This window comes from Ursus arctos, unplaced genomic scaffold (assembly GCF_023065955.2).
Source record: "Ursus arctos isolate Adak ecotype North America unplaced genomic scaffold, UrsArc2.0 scaffold_22, whole genome shotgun sequence".
Lineage (NCBI taxonomy): Eukaryota > Metazoa > Chordata > Mammalia > Carnivora > Ursidae > Ursus > Ursus arctos.
This window is the reverse complement of record NW_026622897.1, coordinates 20,760,658-20,780,138: the sequence shown is the minus strand read 5'-3', so window position 1 is coordinate 20,780,138 and position 19,481 is coordinate 20,760,658. Positions and strand designations below refer to the sequence as shown.

The window sequence follows — 19,481 nt, the reverse complement described above, 5'->3', positions numbered from 1 at the left end:
TTGTAGGCACCTGCCCCGTGCTGGTCACGGGCTGCTTCCTGTCGAAGGGCTCTGTCCTGCCCTGTCTCCCCATACCTGGACTTGGCACACTGTGTCTCTCCCCCACCCCTGCCTGGCACCTGCTGGGGGCCGGGCACTGAGCTTCTCTGGAGAGCTTGTCCCAGTGGGGATGAGGACAGGAACGAGCTTCACGGTGAAGCTGGTGACAGCGACGATGTTGGCATTGGTCCAGCGTCTGTCCTCCTCTCTCGGTTTCTCACTGGGCAGATGCCAGCCAGCCTGCCAAATGCTAGAGGGCAGTTGGGAACTGTGTGAACTGATGGGAGGTGTCCTTGTGGATGGATAGCTGGGTGACCCCCAGAACTCCGCATGGTCCTGTTCTGGGAGGAGCCTGAGCCTCTGTGGGAGCTGAGCACCAGCCAGAGAGGGGCAGAAAAACCTCAGGCCAGACTGCCCAGGTCCCCAAGTCCTCCCTGGGCCCTATGGCCCGACACGCTAATCAAGCAGAGCCCTTACTGAGCTTGAGTTTCTGTGGGGGAAAGCCTGGGGACCGAGGTTCTAGGCCCTGGGCCTCAGCCCCGCTCATTCCAAAGGCACCAGGCCAGATAACGGTAGCCAGGGGCCAGGCACGGCGGACCACCTCCCCGGGCAGCAGCTACAGACAGTGTGTCTCCTGACGTGCTGGCGTTCGGGGAGAATGTGGGCACTATCTCAGCAGGCCATGTGCCTCTCTGCCTGCACACCGCCTCGGTATTTTCCATGGACACGTGCCCTCATTACCAGCTCTGCAATTCCACCCTTTCCTCTGGCCTGCCCCGAGATCAGCCTGGAGGGGCTCCAGGCCAGGGTTTGGGGTGCTGGGAAGGGGAGGGAGCATCTCTGACCTTGCAGTTCCTGGAAAGGGGTGAGGCCCTGGGTGGACCTGGAACCTCCCTGGAGCCCATGAGCTCTGGGTGAATGCCCTGAATGCAGGCGGGTCCCGGGGACCACTCCCCTTCCCGTCCACAAGTGTCTGAAGCCGGACAGAGGCATGAGGAGAGTGAGATACGGCCGTCTGGCTGGGAAGCCGAAGATGCAGTGGGAACCAGTTCCCAGGGCGACTGGTGAGCTGTGGCTTACAATCAGTCATTCCCCACATCCACCCACCCGACACCTCCTAGGCCCGGGCTCTGCTGGGCCGTGGGGGGTGTGCACACCATGCGACAGCCCTGCCCTGAGTCCACAGTTCAGACGCTGTGGGCGATGCAGACGGGGTGTTGTGAGACCGCTTGGAAGTGCGGGTGCAGTCTGGGTGGCAGGGTTGCCGGTGCAGGGGGGAAGGGCTTCCGGAGGAAAAAGGGCAGGTTTAGGGCTGGGTCTTCAAGCAGTTTGGTGTAGCCCGAGTGCGGAGCCTGGGGCAGGATGGGGCAGGGCTGGGGAGGAAGTGAGGGCCTGGTAGGCTGGGTCCCGGAGCTTCGACCCCAACCTGTAGATGGGGAGCCAAGGGGCCAGGGGCCAGGGAGGCCCCTTGTGGTGGGCAGGGGCTGCTGTGGGTCAGCATGTGGGAGACGGTGGGGGAGAAGGGGGGATGTTGAGGTCCCTTGGTGATGCTCTCAGCTCGTGACTGAGGACATGGCTCTTCTTGGATCAGAGGACACTAATCAGCCCTGCTGTGTCCCAGGTGGGCCTGGAAGGAGCCTGGAAGTGTCTGTTTGGCAGCTCTTAGGGTCCTTCTTGTACCTCCCAGGAGCTCTTGTTCCTGGTACCCCACAAACAGCCTCCCCCGCTCCCTGAGGTAGGCTTTGGGTGCACTGCTCACAGACCCAGCGTCCCAGCCAGCCTTTCCCAGGGAGTCTCCGTCTGCACCTGGAAACTCACAGGGAGGATGGGGGCGTCTTGAAGCTGCCTCCAGGGTTCCAGTGGGGAAAGCGGGAGAGGAAGGCGTTGACTGAAGGGCACAGCCCTCTATCCTGACCCCCAGGATCCGGGTCAAGAATTCTCATAGCAGAGTCAGGTCTGCCCCTGGTGTCCTTCTGCTGGGGTCCCTCTTTATCCCCCTCTCTTCCTCTGTCCCTCTTTCAGCCTTTGTGTGTGTCCATGCTCTGCTATTTTCTCTGCAGTACCTCTTTCTCTTCAGACTTGGGTCTTTCCCCCCTGCTGCTCGCTCTCTGCCTCTTTCCGCTCCTCATTTTCCCTCCTCGGGTCTCTTTCCTCTGTGCTAATGCCCTTCCCTCCTCTGGGTGGCAGCTTGGTCCACACCCTCTCTCCAGCCTCCCGTTTCCCCAGGAGCCGGGGCAGGGGCGCTTGCCTCACCTCGTCTGTCCTAGACCCGGGAAGCCCTTCCCAGAGAACACAGCATGAATGGCACTCTTCTCCCTGGCACCCCGGAGCTGGGGGCTGGGGGGCCTTAGCCCCTGATAATCTCCAGCCTTCCCATGCCCATATAAACAACCCAAGTCCCAACGTGCTGCTCTGCAAGCGTTTCCAGATCAGTCCCTCAACCTCCCTTCCAGGAGGGCTGCCTCCCCTGAACCCCTCCTGTGCGGAGATACTGACGCCCCCCCACCTAAAGGCTGTCCTCAACCCTGTCCTGAGTCCTGAGGTTGCAGGGAGAAAGTCCTCTGCTGTGGGGGAGTGGGGGGAGGAACAGGGAGGGGGGGTTCTGTAGGCTGGGATCTCGGGACGATCCGGAGGGCTGACTTCAAAGCTGGGTTCCCGCCCTGGCTCACACGCTGGCTGGAAGACTGGAAAGAAGGATGGGATACATCTAGCCTCGTCATCACCCCACTTCCTCAGAAGCTTCCATTCTTTCTCAGATAGTCTGGAACATTTCCCGTGTCCTGGAGGAGACCTGCCTGCGTCCCGCTCGCCTCTGTGGGCCCTCACCTTGTTCCCTTCGCTCACGGGCACCCCGCTGTCTCTCCCCTGGTCCTCAGATGGGCCAGGCCCCTCCCCGACTCAGGGCCTCCCACGTGCCTCTCCCCCTTCGGCTGCTGTCTGCGCCCCTGAGGCCCCTTGACCTGTCTGAAGCCCCTCACTTCAGGCCTCGGCTCAACCATCCCTGTGTCAGGAAACACCGGCCAACCCTCTGCATGTCTTCCGGGTCCTTCCCTGCGCCACCCTGTCATACCGTTCACCGGGCTGGAGCTGCCTCTGTGTCCTCCGTGGCTGCCGGGAGAGAGTGTTTACTGGGCCTCCGCAGAGTGCCGGGGGGAGGCTGGGATCTGCCCTACGGCCTAACTTGTCCAATCATCTCAGGAACCCTCCGTGTAGAGAGGAAGGAACTGAGGATCAGAGAGGAGGAAAGTCAGCCCAGGGCACACAGCAAAGCGGGGCCACTGCGAGATCTGGCCCCGGGTGTGCGACCCTCCTTCCCTACGCCCACCTCCTCCTCAGGACTCTGCCTGAGGCATCGGCACTGACTACGGGTGTGTCACGGCTGCGAAGGTGCTTCTAACAATGCCTGAGTTTGACACGTGGCGACCACAATCTCCCCACTAGCATGGGGCTAGTTTGGGGGCCCGGACTTGCCCAAGTGGGTGTGTGTGGGCATCTCCAGGACGCCACCTGTCTGCCTCTGGACCTCTCGTTCTCAACCACACGTCTGTGTGGACGCCTGGCCAGGGCCGAAGGGAGGAGAGTGGGGTAGAGTGTGGGGTGGGCTGTGGGGCGAGGGGGATGGGGTTTAATGAGGTGACTGCCACTTGTAAATGAAACAGAAGGCAGAGCAGCTTGGGTGAACTTTGACCTCTCCTGTCTGTCTTGCCTTTCAACGGGAGCTGTACGAGCAGCCGCCTGGCTCGCCTGGCTCGGTAGGGACCCACCGCAAGCCTCCCCGGGGAGGGCAAGGTTGGACGGGGGAGGCTCAGTCCCAGGGCTGGCGTCAGGCGTGCAGGCTGGGTTCGCCGGAGCCCTGCGCCTTCGCTCACCCCAACGGGAGCTTCGGAACATAGAAGCAGGAGGCTAGACCTGAGGGGCGTCCATGGCAAACCTGGAGAGTTCTAAAAATGCCCATTCCCAGGCCCCATGCCTGCAGTTTCTGTTTGGGTTGGGAGTATTTTTAAAAAGCTCCCACAGGGATTCTTAGACACAGCCAAGTTTAGCAAACACGGTCTTGGAACCCATGATAATGTCAACGGGAGGCAGAATCTTCGGCTCCCCGGTGGTAGGAAACTCCTGTTCTCAGAGACTACCACCGGCTCCACTTACTGAGTGAGTGCCTTGCAGCCATTAACGCACTAGGCCCACCACACGGTCCTGCAAGATAGCAGGCATTACCCGCATGTCACACGACGAAGTGTGAATAACGGGGCGAAGATGAAAGAGCTTGAACAATGGGACACAGAACCGAGATGTGAAAATGGGTCTGACTCCAAACGTTCTGTTTTTAAACAGAAACTATCCCACCGTCCTTATGGGCCTAGGGAAAGGTGGCCATTAACATTGACGTATCCAGTATCTAGGGACCAAGAAATCATTGTCTCAGTGCATTCTAACTCTAGCCCTGGGCCAGCTTTGGACTTCATGGTTAAAGGTCGCCCCACCAGGCAGAGACACCTGTCTGTCTGTCTTATTCATGACTGCGTCCCCAGTGCCTAGCCCAGTATGGTTTGTAGAAAATGCTTAATAAGTTCTTGTCAAATGGGTGCTAAATACTATTTAAAAAAAGTAAGGATTCTCAATACAAAGTACAAAGCATGCCCTTCCTCGCTCGGTGCCCCTTCAGACGACAAAAGAGTCTTTTCCTTTCTCTTTGGAGCAGGAAAGTGGGTGTAGTTAAAAAGGAAAAGGATCTGGGGAAGGGTCCTGGGCATGGAAAGGGTGGGCTATGGGAAGAGAGGGAAGTGCCCCCTTGCCTCTGCCCTGCCGCCTACACCCAGGAGGACCGGTTTCAGTGGGATTTCTGCCCCCTCCCCCCAGCTTCAGCACTCTTCTGGAAAGGGTCTTTTTTTTTTTTTAAGATTATTTATTTATTTATTTGACAGAGAGAGAGAGCCAGCGAGAGAGGGAACACAAGCAGGGGGAGTGGGAGAGGAAGAAGCAGGCTCACAGCGGAGAAGCCTGATGTGGGGCTCGATCCCGGAACACCAGGATCACGCCCTGAGCTGAAGTCAGACTCTTAACCACTGAGGCACCCAGGCGCCCCTGGAAAGGGTCTTATCAAGAGCTGCCCATTCCTGGGGCCCGGGCTCTGCGGAGTCCACGTGCAACGCATCAGTTGGTGGCTTTAGCTTAGTTCCTCCAGGGTTTCATTCACTTAAAAATGACTCTCCAAGGGCACCTGGGTGGCTCCGTTCGTTAGGCATCTGCCTCCAGCTTGGCTCGTGATCCTGGGGTCCTGGGATCGAGTCCCGCATGGGGCTCCCTGTTCAACGGGGAGCCTGCATCTCCCTCGGCTCCCCGGCTCGTGCTCTCTGTCTCCCTCTCAAATAAATAAATAAAATCTTTAAAAGAAAAAAAAAATTATGGAAAATAATCATTTGTGGAGCACCTGCATTTGCCAGGCACTAGCGATATCAAGTAGAGAGGACATGGTCTGTGATCTCCAGGAGCAGAGAAGGCTGGGAGCCGATGAAGGGTCCAAGGAAGACAATGTCAGGCAGTTGGCATTTTTCAGTCTGGGGACCAGCAAGGAGGCTGCAGGCTCCACGGGGGCCAGAGGCAATGTCACCACTGCCTGCAAAGAGGTTTGTGTGGAGATGCCCCCCTCTGCTGAGGAGAGCTGATGTGGGAGGTGAGGCCATGACTGTTGGAGGGGCTGCCCCAGCCAGGAAGGGTGGATGGATCCCCTCCTGCTGAGATGTTAACAGAACAGGAAGGAACCCTTCCTGCAGGCAGGGGATGGCCTGGGGGCCCCTGCGGTGCTCCTCACCCCCAGTAAGCCACAGCCATTCCCCCTTAAGGTAAAGGGACAATGAAATGTCTCTTAGAAACCAGGATACTGGGGCGCCTGGGTGGCACAGCAATTAAGAGTCTGCCTTTGGCTCAGGGCGTGATCCCGGCGTTATGGGATCGAGCCCCACATCAGGCTCCTCCGCTATGAGCCTGCTTCTTCCTCTCCCACTCCCCGTTTGTGTTCCCTCTCTCGCTGGCTGTCTCTATCTCTGTCGAATAAATAAATAAAATCTTAAAAAAAAAAAAAAAGAAACCAGGATACTGTTGCGAGTGCAAGGTGGTGCTCAATAATTGCACCAGGACAACAGGCTTAAACCAGGACTATGGTCCCCCTACTTTTGGGTCACTCTGCCTTCAGAGTTTGGGGTGCTGGAAGCCAGGAGTTCTGACTCCCAGTTGAAGGCTGGAGTAAATGGCAGCTGCAGGATGTGGAACTTTAACCACAAAGCCCAAAGCTGGCCCTGGCGGGAGGGGCGACGACGGGGCAGGGGTCCCAGAGGGAAAGGGGCGGGAAGGGCTCAAAGCCAGGCTCCAGGCTGTGGTGCCCCGTGCTCTGGGGATCTGTGGCTAACCAGACTCCACACCGCCCAGCAGGGCTCAAGTAGACTGGACTAGAAATGGATGGCCCCCCCAGGAGAGGTGTGGGGCAGCCAGGGAAGTTGCCCCCCCCCCGGCCCCCCGTGATTGCCGCTCCAGGTCAGCCCAAGAGCAGGACTGCATTTTGCAGTTCAGACCCTTTGCAGAATCCGATGAAAGCCGCTGGCCTTCTCAGAAAAGGCACAAATGCTTTCCCACGTACTCTTTTGCAATTCCAGGGGATTCACGACACCGCCACCTTATCTTAGGAAATGAGTTTCTCCCTTTCTCTCTCCTGCCCTCTCTCCCTTTCCTTTTCCCTCTTCTTCTCTTAAACACACACTCACAGAGCTTTATTGAGCATTCATAATACCATAAAATTCACCCAATTAAAGTGTGTAATTCAATGGCTTTTTGTATATTCACAGAATTGTGCAACCATCACAATTAATTTTAGAACATTTTCAACACTCCGAAAAGAACGCCCTCAACTCTAAGTTATCACCCTCAAAACCCCCTTTCAACCCAGCCCAACCACTAATTTAATCTATGTTCTGTTTCTAAAGATTGGTCCATTTTGGACCAATGAACTCCATTCATATAAATGGAATTGTACAGGATGTGGTCCTTTTTTTTTTTTTAAAGATTTTATTTATTTATTCGACAGAGATAGAGACAGCCAGCGAGAGAGGGAACACAAGCAGGGGGAATGGGAGAGGAAGAAGCAGGCTCATAGCAGAGGAGCCTGATGTGGGGCTCGATCCCATAACGCCGGGATCATGCCCTGAGCCAAAGGCAGACGCTTAACCCCTGTGCCACCCAGGCACCCCTGGATGTGGTCCTTTTTAACTGACTTCTGTCACTTAGTATAAAGTTTTCAAGGCTCATTCTGCTGTAGCATGTAATAATACTTGATTTCCTTTTGTTGCCGAATAATATTCCATTATATGGATATACCAAATTTTGTTTATTCGTTCATTGGTGAATGGACATTTGGGTTGTTTCCACTTCCTGACTTTTAGGCGTACTGGCTCTTTGAACATCTGTGTAAATGTTTTTGGGTGGACATACGTCTCCATTTCTCTTGGGTCTGTATCTAGGAGTGGAGTTGCTGGTCACATGATAACTCTATGTGTTACCTTTGAGGAATCGCCAGACTCTTTCCCAAAGAGGTTGCACCGTTGTATAATACGCCAGGAGTGTAGGAGGGTTTCAATTTCTCCACATCCCTGGCAACATTTGTAATTATTGGTCTTTTTTGATTCCAGATAGCCTAGTGAATGTGAAGTCGTATCTCATTGTGGTTTTGATGTGAATTTTTACGAGTGCTACCGCTGCTGAGAATCTTATCATGTGCTTATTAGCCACTGTATGTCCTCTTTGGAAAAATGTCTGTCCAAATCCTTTGCTCATTTTTTAAGTGGATTGTCATTTTATTACTGAGTTGTAAATTTTTTTTAATGTGAAAGTTCTTTATCAGATAAATGATTTGCAAAAATATTATCCCATTCTGTGGGTTGTCTTCACTTTCTTGACAGTGTCCTTTGAAGTGCAAGTTTTTTATTTTGATGACACCCAATTTATCTATTCTCCTTTTTGTTGCTTGTGCTTTTGGTGTCATATCTAAGAAATCATTATCTAACCCAAGATCACAAAGATTTATGCCCATGTTTTCTTCTAAGAGTTTTCTATTTTTAACTCTTATATTTAAGTCTTGATCCATTTTGGCCCCCCCCCCCCCCCCCCCCCCGTGGTTCAGCCTGTTAAGCATCTGCCTTTGGCTCAGGTCATGATCTCAGGGTCCTGGGACTGAGCCCTGCATTGGGCTCCCTGCTCAGTGGGGAGTTTGCTTCTCTGTCTGCCCCTCACCCCGCTCATGCTCTCTCTCTCTCTCTTTTTCTCTAGCTCACTCTCTCTCAAGTAAATAAATAAATAAATAAAATCTAAAAAAAAAAAAAGAGCTAGGTCTTTGATCCTTTTTGAATTAATTTTTGTATATGGTGTGAGGTAGAGATCCAACTTCATTCCTTCATGTGTGGACATCCAGCTGCCCCAGCACTATTTGTTGAAAAGCTCCCTTCCTCTCTATGTCTCCCTTTTCCTCTCCTCTGCCCATGTCCCCCACTCCTGAGCAAGGAATGTGGAGTCATTGATTAGCATGTGACCTTGGCCAGGTCACCCAAGTCTCAGAGTCCTAGTTCTCTCTTTTCTAAAAATTTGTAAGGTGAGCATCTCTCCAACTCCTGTCTCAAAGAATATGCTGTGAGGAGTAAACCAGATGATAGAGTAAGACGTGGAACACATTTTATGAGCACTTATTATCAGGTGCAGAACCCTGTGTTTGATGAAATGGAAAGATCTCTGCTTTCTCTGTCACGTCCACTCCTTGGGATTTTATGTTCATATCCTTAGAAACCCGGTCCCTTCCACTTTTAATTCCTTTGTACCCCCCTCTCAACAATAGAATGTCCTTTTATGTTGTCTTGAATAGTCAAGCATGAGATCAGGCAATCTTCTGCTTTTTTTTTTTTTTTAAGCTTCTCCAATGTGTTGGGATTGTTCTGGGCTCAGGGGGACCATCAGTGCGCTGAAACAACTCTTTTATGAACAAGAGGGTTGCACTTAGTTCAGAGAGGCAAGGAGAGGTAAACAGTTCAGGCAGAGGCATCTGGTTCATGAAGTCTGGAGGTGAGTCCTGGGGATTCTTTGGGCCAAGATTCCTCTATCTACCTTCTCTTATTCCTCCTCCCCTTCACCCACTTCCATCAGTCAATTAATAAGATTATTTTCATCACTTGCTGTGAATTTTTCAAATACAGCTTACAGTATAGCGGGGGAGCTGAAACCTTCTGGACCTCTGGACTTGTGGTGGATTGAGAAGGGGAGATACAAGGATGCCTACCAGGTTCCTTGCTTGTCTCTAAGAAAGGGATCTGGAACTCCCCTGTCTCTGTCTGAGGAGGTCTGTACAGAGATGAAAGGTTGAAAATGGACACTGGGTCCAGTACTGGTCTCACCACCTTTCTTTCTTTCTTTCTTTCTTTCTTTCTTTCTTTCTTTCTTTCTTTCTTTCTTTCTTTCTTTCTTTCTTTCTCTTTCTTTCTTTTTAAAGATTTTATTTATTTATTTGACAGAGAGAGAGAAAGACAGCCAGTGAGAGAGGGAACACAAGCAGGGGGAGTGGGAGAGGAAGAAGCAGGCTCCCTGCTCTGCTGGGAGGACCCTGGGACCACGCCCTGAGCCGAAGGCAGACGCCTAATGACTGAGCCACCCAGGCACCCCTCACCACCTTTCTATTAGCTATGGGCCTTGGCCAAGCCCCTTAATCTCCCTGAGCCTCAGTTTCCTGATCTGTAAAATGAAGATAATGTGATTAACTTCTTCACTGCTAGTTGTGAGGATTAACAAAAGGGTCTATAAAGCACTTGGATCATACCTTGAATAAAGTAAATGTTTCAATCAATGCTGGGTAGTATTATTATTTTCTAGTTTTCTGATCTTTATCTGTCTGGATAACTCTTCTGGGGGACTTTCTTGTGACCACCCATCTGTCTCTGATGCAATGATTATTACTTGTCTGGCTGATCCAGTAGGCCGCTCCACACTCAGGCTTGGAATATGGAGGAGGACAAGGTGGGGGCTGGACTGAGAACTCAGAGGAGATGGGAAGGAAGGGAAGAGCTCATCTTTGGGAAGGGATCTTCTTTCAAAGTAAAGAGCTGATTCTTCTCTCCTAGGTGGCATTGCCCCTTAACAATCCTGCCAAAGCAGGTATGATATCCCTTCAAGACCCTTCTAAAGATGAAGGGCAAGTGATTAGTTGTAGTCTTAGCTGAACTTGGCCTCTATGGTGGCCTCTAGGTCAAGATGGAACTTGGGAAGGGCTGCAAGTAGCCCATATGGTGTCTCCCTGTGAATTTCAGCCCTCTTCTGGTCCAAGGCAGCCTAAGCCACATTTACTAAGTAGTTGCCCTACTTAGAGGACAGAGGGAAGCCCGTCTTAACACTTGCTAACATTTGTGAGCTCCTGAACCTGTGAGTTTCAACCACAGCTTCATGCTGTATTCATGAGAGGGGAGAGAGAGTGTGTTACAGCTTCGTGATCACTGAAGCTACTTAGGGAGAGGAACTTGAAAGCAAGGAATGAGGGTGTTTCTGAAGGACACCCTGAATTCTGGGGAAAAAGCCAGTTATGCCTAGAACCCCCTGCCTGTACCCCACAAGATAGTTTCCGATCTCAACTCTGTAGTGGCTGTAAGTGCAGCTGATTCCTTGGTTGGGGGATGGCAGGAGGGCTCTTCCCAGAAAAAGGCAATGAATGACCTGGTTGGGGTGGGGGTGTGTGCAACATTCCTTCTTGAGTTTTTATGTGATAGCTTCCTCTATTTGCTTGGAATGGTGACTAAATCCTGCCCTTTCTTTCAGGAAAGAAAGAAAGCACACAATCACCCGCTGCCTGCCTGCCTCTGGTCATGCCTCTACCAACGCTAGCTCTGCCTACCATCAGTGTGTGGGGTGTGGTGCCACTTCGTCCTGAGATGCCACCAGTCTAGCCCTCATGTCTGGCATATCCACCTTTTGGAGTAAGCTGATCCTGCTCTGACACTTGTTTTCACGTTGCTTGCCAGGGCTGATTCTGCAGAAGGCTCAGTGGGTGGTGTTCTCTTTCTGCCTCTTCTCTTGTGATGGGCAGATCTGAAGATGACTCCCAATGATCTCTGTCTTTTGGTATCCACCTCCTTGTGTAGTCCCCTCCCTTGAGTGTGGGTGGAAACTGTGACTTAACTTCTAGCAAAAAGAAAGCAAAGGTGATGGGATGTCACTTGCCTGCTTACATTACATAGAATATAACTTCCCTCTTGCTAGCTTCCCTCTACTGCCTTCTTGGCTTGCATGGATGCCAGCAGCCATTTTGAGGAGACTCACATGACACAGAACTGAGGGCTGCCTCTGACCCACAGCCTGCAAGGAACTGAACCCTGCCAACAATTGTTTTCAGAAGTGAATCCTTCCCCAGTGGAGCTTCAGATGAGACCCTAACCCAGATCAACAACTTGATTGCAGCTTTGTGAGAAACCCTGAACCAGAGGACCCAACTAAGCTCTGCCTAAATTCCTGACCCACAGCAACCATGAGATAATAAATGTTTGTTGCTTTAAACCACTAAGGTTGTATTAATTTGTTATACAGCAGTAGATAAGTAATACATCTCTCTTCTAAGTCCTTCCTGATGCTGTGTCATTCTGTCAAAAAGGATTTTCTTCCCAGACAATGGAGTATATTCTCAGATTCTAATGACTATAATGACTGCCTGTTATCATCTGCAGAAGTATACATCTTAGCCTGGGAGTACCTGTCTGAGGGAGGCTTGTCCTAGCTGAACTTCTCAACTGTCCTGGAAAATGTGGTCATCTGGACACTCCTAGCATGGGGTGTAACACCTAGGAATTGACAATTGGCAGTGGGACAGTAAAGGACAAGAGAACACACATCCCCCAATTATCTATGTCCCCACTCACAGGAGGGACTGTTCATATTTTTTGCTAGCCCCACTGTCTCTAGCATGTAGATACAGTTGGCATTCACTCGATAAGTGTTTGCTGACTTACTTGGTCCAATTCCTGACAAAGAAGAGCCAGACACCATCAAGGACATCTATTACCTAAATTCTAGGACATCCGGCACAAAGGGTGCGAGCAATGTTGGACCTTTGAAGAGGACCCGTGGTGCTGAAAATGTAGAGGGAGGAGTCTGGACAAGAGAATCCAGATGGGAGGCTACCCGAGAGGCATCCAAACTGCAAGGAAAAATCTGCCTTGTCTGTCTAAAGCTTTCATGAGTCTTCACCTTGACCCGAAGGCCTGAGGGAAACATCAGATAGTTTTAAAGAAACATTTCACTGATTTCCTGGGCTCCTCCGTACTCCTTGGAAGAAGAGAAGTATAAATCGGACTGGGGGATTGGAAATCTCAGCTGTTGGGCTGTGAGATTCTGTTCATATTGGTAAACTTTTCCATTCCCTTCCTCAAAAATTCGAATTGGATGGAAGAAATCTTAGAAATCCAGAAACCCAACAATCTTATTAGATAGGAGAGGTGAACGTACTCATTCAAGGTTGTACAGCCAATTGGTGGCAAGTCTTGTCTAGAACCCAGTGCCCTCTCCATATCACTCCCGTGCTGTTCTGCCTCGTGAATGGGGCAATTTATAGCCATGGGAGCCAGGATATTCTAGCAACCACAGCCAGGGACTTCCCACACTCAGGGTTGAAGCCCAGCTGAGAACAAATATGGGAGTGCCTGGGACAGTGGCCCATCTCCCTGCCTTCCCCGGAGCTGTCAGAGTTGGGAGTTCATCGGCGGCATGAAGCATCTTGTTCATATTTTCTCGGCTGGGCGGTCCTGGCAACAGCTCTTCATTTCCTGTAAGGGAATGAGTTTTTAATCTCTGAGGCTCAGCCTCACTTAGGATGGGGTGGGGGTTGGGGATAGGAAAACTAAATCCTCGAAAAGTAAGCCTTCTCCCTGTCCTGGGGCACTTGGAGGAGCTGGTGGTGTTGGCAATTGCAAACAAGGGGCCCTGTCCACACTGGCTTTGGGCAGAGACCCGGGAGGCCCGGAGGAGCCCAGGCGGGAGGGGGCCACTCCCCTGAGAACCTCTTGGGCTCACAATAAAGAGCCTGGGTCTTTCCTCTTCCATTTAGGACTGGCTGGAGGTTCAAAATAATTTTCCCCACCCTGGCCATGCTCCATGTTGGATCTCAGTTCAGAATCTCTCTCCTGGGAAGCCTCCTTGACCCCCAAGTCTGGATTAGGGGCACCTCCTACGTACTTCCACAGCACCCTGCACCCTACTCCTAGCTCCGTCCACCATGACAGTTGCCTGCTCGCTTGTCTGCATTCACCCACGGGCCAGACTCTAACAGCAAGACATCCCCGTAAGCACATGAGAACAGTGGGATTGAGCAGAGAGAAGCCGATCCCGTTATCACTTCATCGGGTCCCACAAGGCTCTCGGGAGCTGGGATGGCCCTTCAGAGTTGCTCCTGATGTGGCAAGATGGTCAGGCCCTTCTTTCCTCACACGAGGCCACCCCCCAGGAGGAAGCACGGCCTTGAGTGGGGCAGTTGCCGGGGAAGGACAGGGTACGAGTCACCAGTGCCCCACATTCCCAGTAGCGGGGGTGGGTCTGGCAGCCGTGAGGAGGGGACCTGGGCCAAGCACCAGAGGATCACCTGGAAGATGGAGACTTTTTGATTGTCACAGTGACGTAGATATCACCTTGACACTTAAAGGGCATTCCATAGATATTTGAATGTGTAAATGAAAGATAGCATTTTGGGGACCTTTTCTTCTCTGGGCTAAAAATGCCGGAATCTTCAAACATTCATCCTGTAACATGATTTTCACTGCTTGCCTCATCCTTGTGTCTCCTTGGAGTATATCCCTTCTCGTGTGACACCCAGAACTTAAAACGAGAATCCAGGGCAGCTCGACCCATGGAGCAGGGCTGCGCGAGCACAGCCCTTAGTCTACGTGCTGCTTTTCCGCATGTGATGCAACCTGAGATTTTTAGCGGCAGCCTCCTATTGTTCCTACAACCTGCTAAGATCCAGAAGTTCTTCCCAAGTATGTTCTGCTGGCTTCCCTGTCTCACCCGTACAAGGTTCTGTGCGTATGTGTGTGTGGTATGTGTGTGTGTGTATGTGGTGTGTGTGTGTATGAGGTGTGTGTGTGTGTGGTATATGTAGGTGGTATGTGTGTGGTATGTGTGTGTGGTGTGTATGTGTGTGGTGTGTGTTTGTAGAGTGTGGTGTGTGTATGTGGTGTGTGTGTGTAGTGTATGCGTGGTGTGTATGTATGTGGTATATGTATGTGGTGCATGTGTGGTATGTGTATGGTTTGTGTGTGGTGTGTGGTGTATATGTGGTGTGTGTGGTTTGTGTGTGTGATATGTGTGGTGTGTGTATGTATGTGTGGTGTGTATATATGTGTGTATGGTATGTGCATGTGGTGTGTGTAGTGTATGTATGTGTGATATATATGTGGTATATGAGGTGTGTGTATGTGGTGTGGTGTGTAGTATGTATTTGTGGTGTGTGGTGTATGTGGTGTGTGTGGGGTGTGTGTGTGGTGTGTGTGGTGTGTGTGGTGTGTGTGTGGTGTGTGTGTGGTGTGTGTGGTGTGTGTGTGGTGTGTGTGTGGTGTGTGTGGTGTGTGTGTAGGTGTGTGTGTGGTGTGTGTGGTGTGTGTGGTATGTGTGGTATGTGTGTGGTGTGTGTGGTGTGTGTGTGGTGTGTGTGTGGTGTGTGTGTGGTGTGTGTGGTGTGTGTGGTGTGTGTGGCGTGTGTGTGGTATGTGTGGTGTGTGTGGTGTGTGTGGTGTGTGTGGTGTGTGTGTAGGTGTGTGTGGTGTGTGTGTGGTGTGTGTGGTGTGTGTGTGGTGTGTGTGGTGTGTGTGTCTGCTGTGTGTGTGCTGTGTGTAATGTGGGGGGTGTGGTGTGTGTGTGTGGTGTGTGTGTGGTGTGTGTGGTATGTGTGGCATGTGTGGCGTGTGTGTGGTATGTGTGGGGTGTGTGGTGTGTGTGGTGTGTGTGTGGTATGTGTGGGGTGTGTGGTGTGTGTGGTGTGTGTGTGTGGTGTGTGTGTGTGTGGTATGTGTGGGGTGTGTGGTGTGTGTGGGGTGTGTATGTGTGCTGTGTGTGTGCTGTGTGTAATGTGGGGGGGTGTGGTGTGTGTGTGTGGTATGTGTGGGGGGGTGTGGGGGTGTGTGTGTACTGCGTGTGTGCTGTGTGTAATGTGTGTGTGGGGTGTGGTATGTTTGTGGTATGTGTGGGGTGTGTGTGAGGGTGTGTGTGTGTAAGAGAGAGAGAGATCTAATGGAGGATCTTCTATTTATTCTTATTAAATTTTATCTTGCCCGCTTTGCCCTCTAGGTCCAACCTACTGAGATCTTTTTGTTTCTTTCTTTTTTTTTTTTTTAAGATTTTATTTATTTATTTGAGAGAGGGAGCGCATAAGCAGGGGGGAGGGACAGAGAGAGAGGGAGAAGCAGCCTCCCTGCTGGGCAGAGAGCCTGATGCGGGACCACGACTTGAGGCTGAGCTGAAGGCACCCAACCATCTGAGCCACCCACTTGCCCCAGATCTGGATTTTCTTGACAAAGGAGTTTTTGTTGTTCTCAGCCTCATCTAAGAGCCTCTGACTCTCTCCAAAATAGCGAACAAACACTGTGGACACAGCATAGGCCAGCACTAATCTGATCACTTTACATGGAAATTTCCCCTTAATCCTCACAACGACCTATGAGGTAGGCACTCTTATTCACCCCATTTTACAGATAGAACAACTGAGGATTAGAGAGACTAATCCCTTTTCCCAAGGTTACAAGAGTTAATACATTGTGCAAAAGGGATTTGAACTCCTCTATCTGACTCCAGCACACACTTTTAACGACTACAGTACATAATCCCTATGTTTTCATCCAGATCATTCATTTACGGAAGGAACGATGTAGGGACAATACTACTGAGAAGATAAACATGAAGACGCATATGTAAGTAGGGACCTCCCAGTGTCAGAGTGAAAATTCTAGTATGTGAAGTGAGGTGACATCGTCTACCCCAACTGTATCTTGCCACATATACCAGTTTGCAAGGGACCCAGGAACCCCATGGAGAATAATTCAGATATTTACATATATGTCTGTATCCACCTGCAAACCTGAAAATGCAGGGAGGCAAAAGGCAGCCAAAAAAATTAAAAATGAAAAAAATCTCTCAAAGTCAGTGCATTGACCCGGCCTTTGTACCCAGCCTCCTCCTCCCACCCTCACCCTTCCATAGCCCTTTGCCTAGCAAACTCCCATTGAGCCTTCAGTCTCACCTTCAACAGCACCGCCTCTAGAAAGCCTTCCCTGATTACCCAGACCCATTAAGTCCAGTTGGCATGTGTTCCTGGAGCACCCTGCCCTTCTCCCCAGTCTTAGCACTCCTGTAGTGACTCAGTTTCCTGTCAGACTTCTACTAGACCAGAAGTTCCATGAAGGCAAGGCCCTTATCTATCATGTTCTCCACTCTGCCCCTGCCCCTGGCCTGGCCCAAAGCAGGCTGTTAGACAATTGGCGAATATTTTGAAAACAGCAGCTGAAGGCGGAAGGAAGAGGCAGCTGTCAAATCTTTCCCAAGCCACCCTACCCCCAGCTACTCAACATTTTATGCCGTCAATCCCTAGCCCTCACCCCACCTCACCCCCACGCCCTTGCTTGGCTTTGCTTGATGTTCGTTTGAACTGGTTTCCACCACCACCAAATATTGGTGGGAAGGGAGGGCCCACAGAGCTCTGGTCAGCACCCACTGGGGCGCGGCGCTGCTTCTGGAAATGCAGTGGGCTATCTGAGCCTGGGGCCTCCGGCTAGGCCAGCCCTGTCCTGCTGTGAGTCCGGGAGATGTTTCTGTCTGCCAGAGCAAGTCAGGGTTGGAAGGGTTTTAAAGATGATAGTCAAGTCACAGCCATGCAGCAATGACCTTGACAGTGAGGCTGGACCTTGGGGACGGAGGATGTCACTGCACTGGGCAGTCACCACCAGAGCTCTGCATTTCCACAATGATGGCTCTGGGATCACAGAGCCAGGACGAGTCTCCTGGGCTCTCTCCTGCCATCCACGGACGTGGCCTCAGTTCCCCCTCACCGGAAGGGAACAAAGGGAGCCAGCTACTGACTTATCTAGCCACAGAACGTTAAGACTTCTGGGGTCCTTGCCCTCATGTTGCTTTCAGAGTCAGTCCGTGTGGACTATTTGCTGTGTGACCCATTGTGCGGTATCCCATTTATCCTGACAACACTATTGTAGACCGAGCAGGATCCTATCTCCATCTTGCAAATGAGAAAAACGACAGCTCAGGGACTTCACATGGCTGGGCCAGTGACAAATCCGGCCTAGCATCTAGGCCTCCCGATTTGATTTGATTTGATTTGATTTTAGAGAAGCAGGTAGGGGCAGAGGGAATCTTTTTTCTTTCTTTCTTTTTTCATTTTTTAAGATTTTATTTATTTAATTGACACAGAAAGATAGAGCGACAAGGGGAGTGGCAGGCAGAGGGAGAAGCAGACGCCCCGCTGAGCAGGGAGCCCGACACGGGACTCGATCTCAGGACCCTGGGACCATGACCTGAGCCGAAGGCAGACGCTTCACCGACTGAGCCACCCAGGCGCCCCTAGGCCTCCTGATTTTTTTTAAGTCCTGTGCTTTTCCCGCTGCGCCGGCTGCCAGCTCGGGGAAGGCTTTCCCTCCTGCCCCAGGCCTCGGGACCACTGGGTGTGGAATTTTTTTCCGTCTGGGATGAGATTTAGAAGCAGGCAGGAGCACCACTAGGCACACAACTGAGTCGGGTCGCTGGCAGTTTCCTTCCTCGGCCACGTGAAAATTTTCCAAATATGGGGAGCCATCTGTCGATGATGTGAGGATCGGGCAGCTTCCCCTCTCATCATTAGCTTGGCAGCGATGGAAAGTGAGTCCAGAAAGCGCCCTGTGTATCATAAAGGAAATTTAAGCCGTATGTTTCTCGTTCATTTACTCTTAAGTCATCAAAATGTTGGTTTTAGAGGGGCTTTTGATGTCCAACTTGCTTTCTGCTTTTTTATGGGGAAGAGAGAGAGGAAGTCACGATTCTCGAGCTGTAAATCGTCCAGTTTGGGGAAAGCTGGAGATGATCCAGTACCCCAAATATCGGAAGAACAGAGGAAGCTCCAGCCAGGGGTCTGCTTTAGGAACCCAGAGACATTCATTTTCATCTAAAACAAACCAAAAGAGCATAGATTGAATGCCATGATAAAGAAACTATGGCTTTGACAGCATGTGACATGCTTGAGGCAGTCCTGGCTGGAGTCGGGATTTGAATCTAAGTGCTCTTACTCTAGAGTTCTTAACATCTACTGCCTCTTGGAGAAGAAGGGAGGGCATTCCTCAGGCAGGGAGAAAGAGAAAGAACTCTCCAGGTGGAGGATAGAACCTTGGTGAAGGCCTCAAGGAGGGAAGGGCTTGGCACATGTAAGGGACAGAAAGGACAGTGTGGGGAGCATAGCAGAGGGCCCCAAGTTGAGGCTGGTGTGGCTGGCGAGGGTCTTGGGGTCAAGGCAAGGATGTGTTCCCTAAGCTAAGAGCAGAGGGAAACTGTTAGAAGGTGGAAAAGCTCTCCAGGTGACACATGTGTTCAAGGCTGAGAACTACGGGCAGTTGAAGCAAGGAAAAGTGGACACAAGAGAATCCTTGGGGCTAATCCTTGGAAGTTCATCTAATTCACAGTCATGTCCTTAGGGGGTACCAGATCTAAACTGCCATGGGCACACGAGCAACCCTCCTGTGTTTGCAACATCTCGAAGAAGGAGCTCCTACAACTTCACTGGGTCAACCATTGGTTGATCCAGGAGCCCTCATCCTAATTTTTTCCCCTACAGTTTCAACTTATTTTTGTAGAGTCTCAGAGGACTGAAAACAGTCACCATTTGCTCTCATGCAACTTGCCCACACTCTTAGGCAATCACCAATGAAAAACATTTATTGGAATTGCACTATGTGAAAGGTTCTGTGAAGATGGGAATATAAAGAATCAGAAGACATTCTTTGGCAGCAAGTGGCTCCTATCTGGAGAGTAAGGAAAGAAAAAAGAAAACTAGTAACACAAGGCACTGTGTGCTAAGTGCCAAATAAAATCTTCCTCTGATTCTCCCTTAGGCGGACCTGGAACCTTCTCTGCCTGTGCTCCCATTATTCCCAGGACGTATATTACTTCCACATAGCGATCATCCCATGATAAGGTGGTCATTTGTTTCCATTCTGTCTCCGCAGGAGACTGAGCTTCATCAGGCAGAACTGTGTCTCTCCTATCTGTGTGAAGCCCTCATCCCTACTTCTGTAGCATACGGCATGTGCTCAATAAATGTTTGATGGATTATTCAATCAATGGTAGACAAGAAGTTTCTCTTAGGGGTTCAGAGGATATAAAAAAAGTTTGACAAAGTCAGTGAAGCACCT

The 19,481-nt window shown here is 51.1% G+C and overlaps 1 long non-coding RNA gene across 1 annotated transcript; it reads left to right on the top strand.

Moving 5' to 3' along the window:
- The first annotated feature begins 974 nt into the window (after positions 1-974).
- Positions 975-11,608, top strand: LOC130544560 (uncharacterized). Its single transcript, XR_008960940.1, has 3 exons — positions 975-1,103; positions 10,876-11,033; positions 11,317-11,608. It is a non-coding gene; the product is annotated as an uncharacterized LOC130544560 (long non-coding RNA).
- The last annotated feature ends 7,873 nt before the right edge of the window (positions 11,609-19,481 follow it).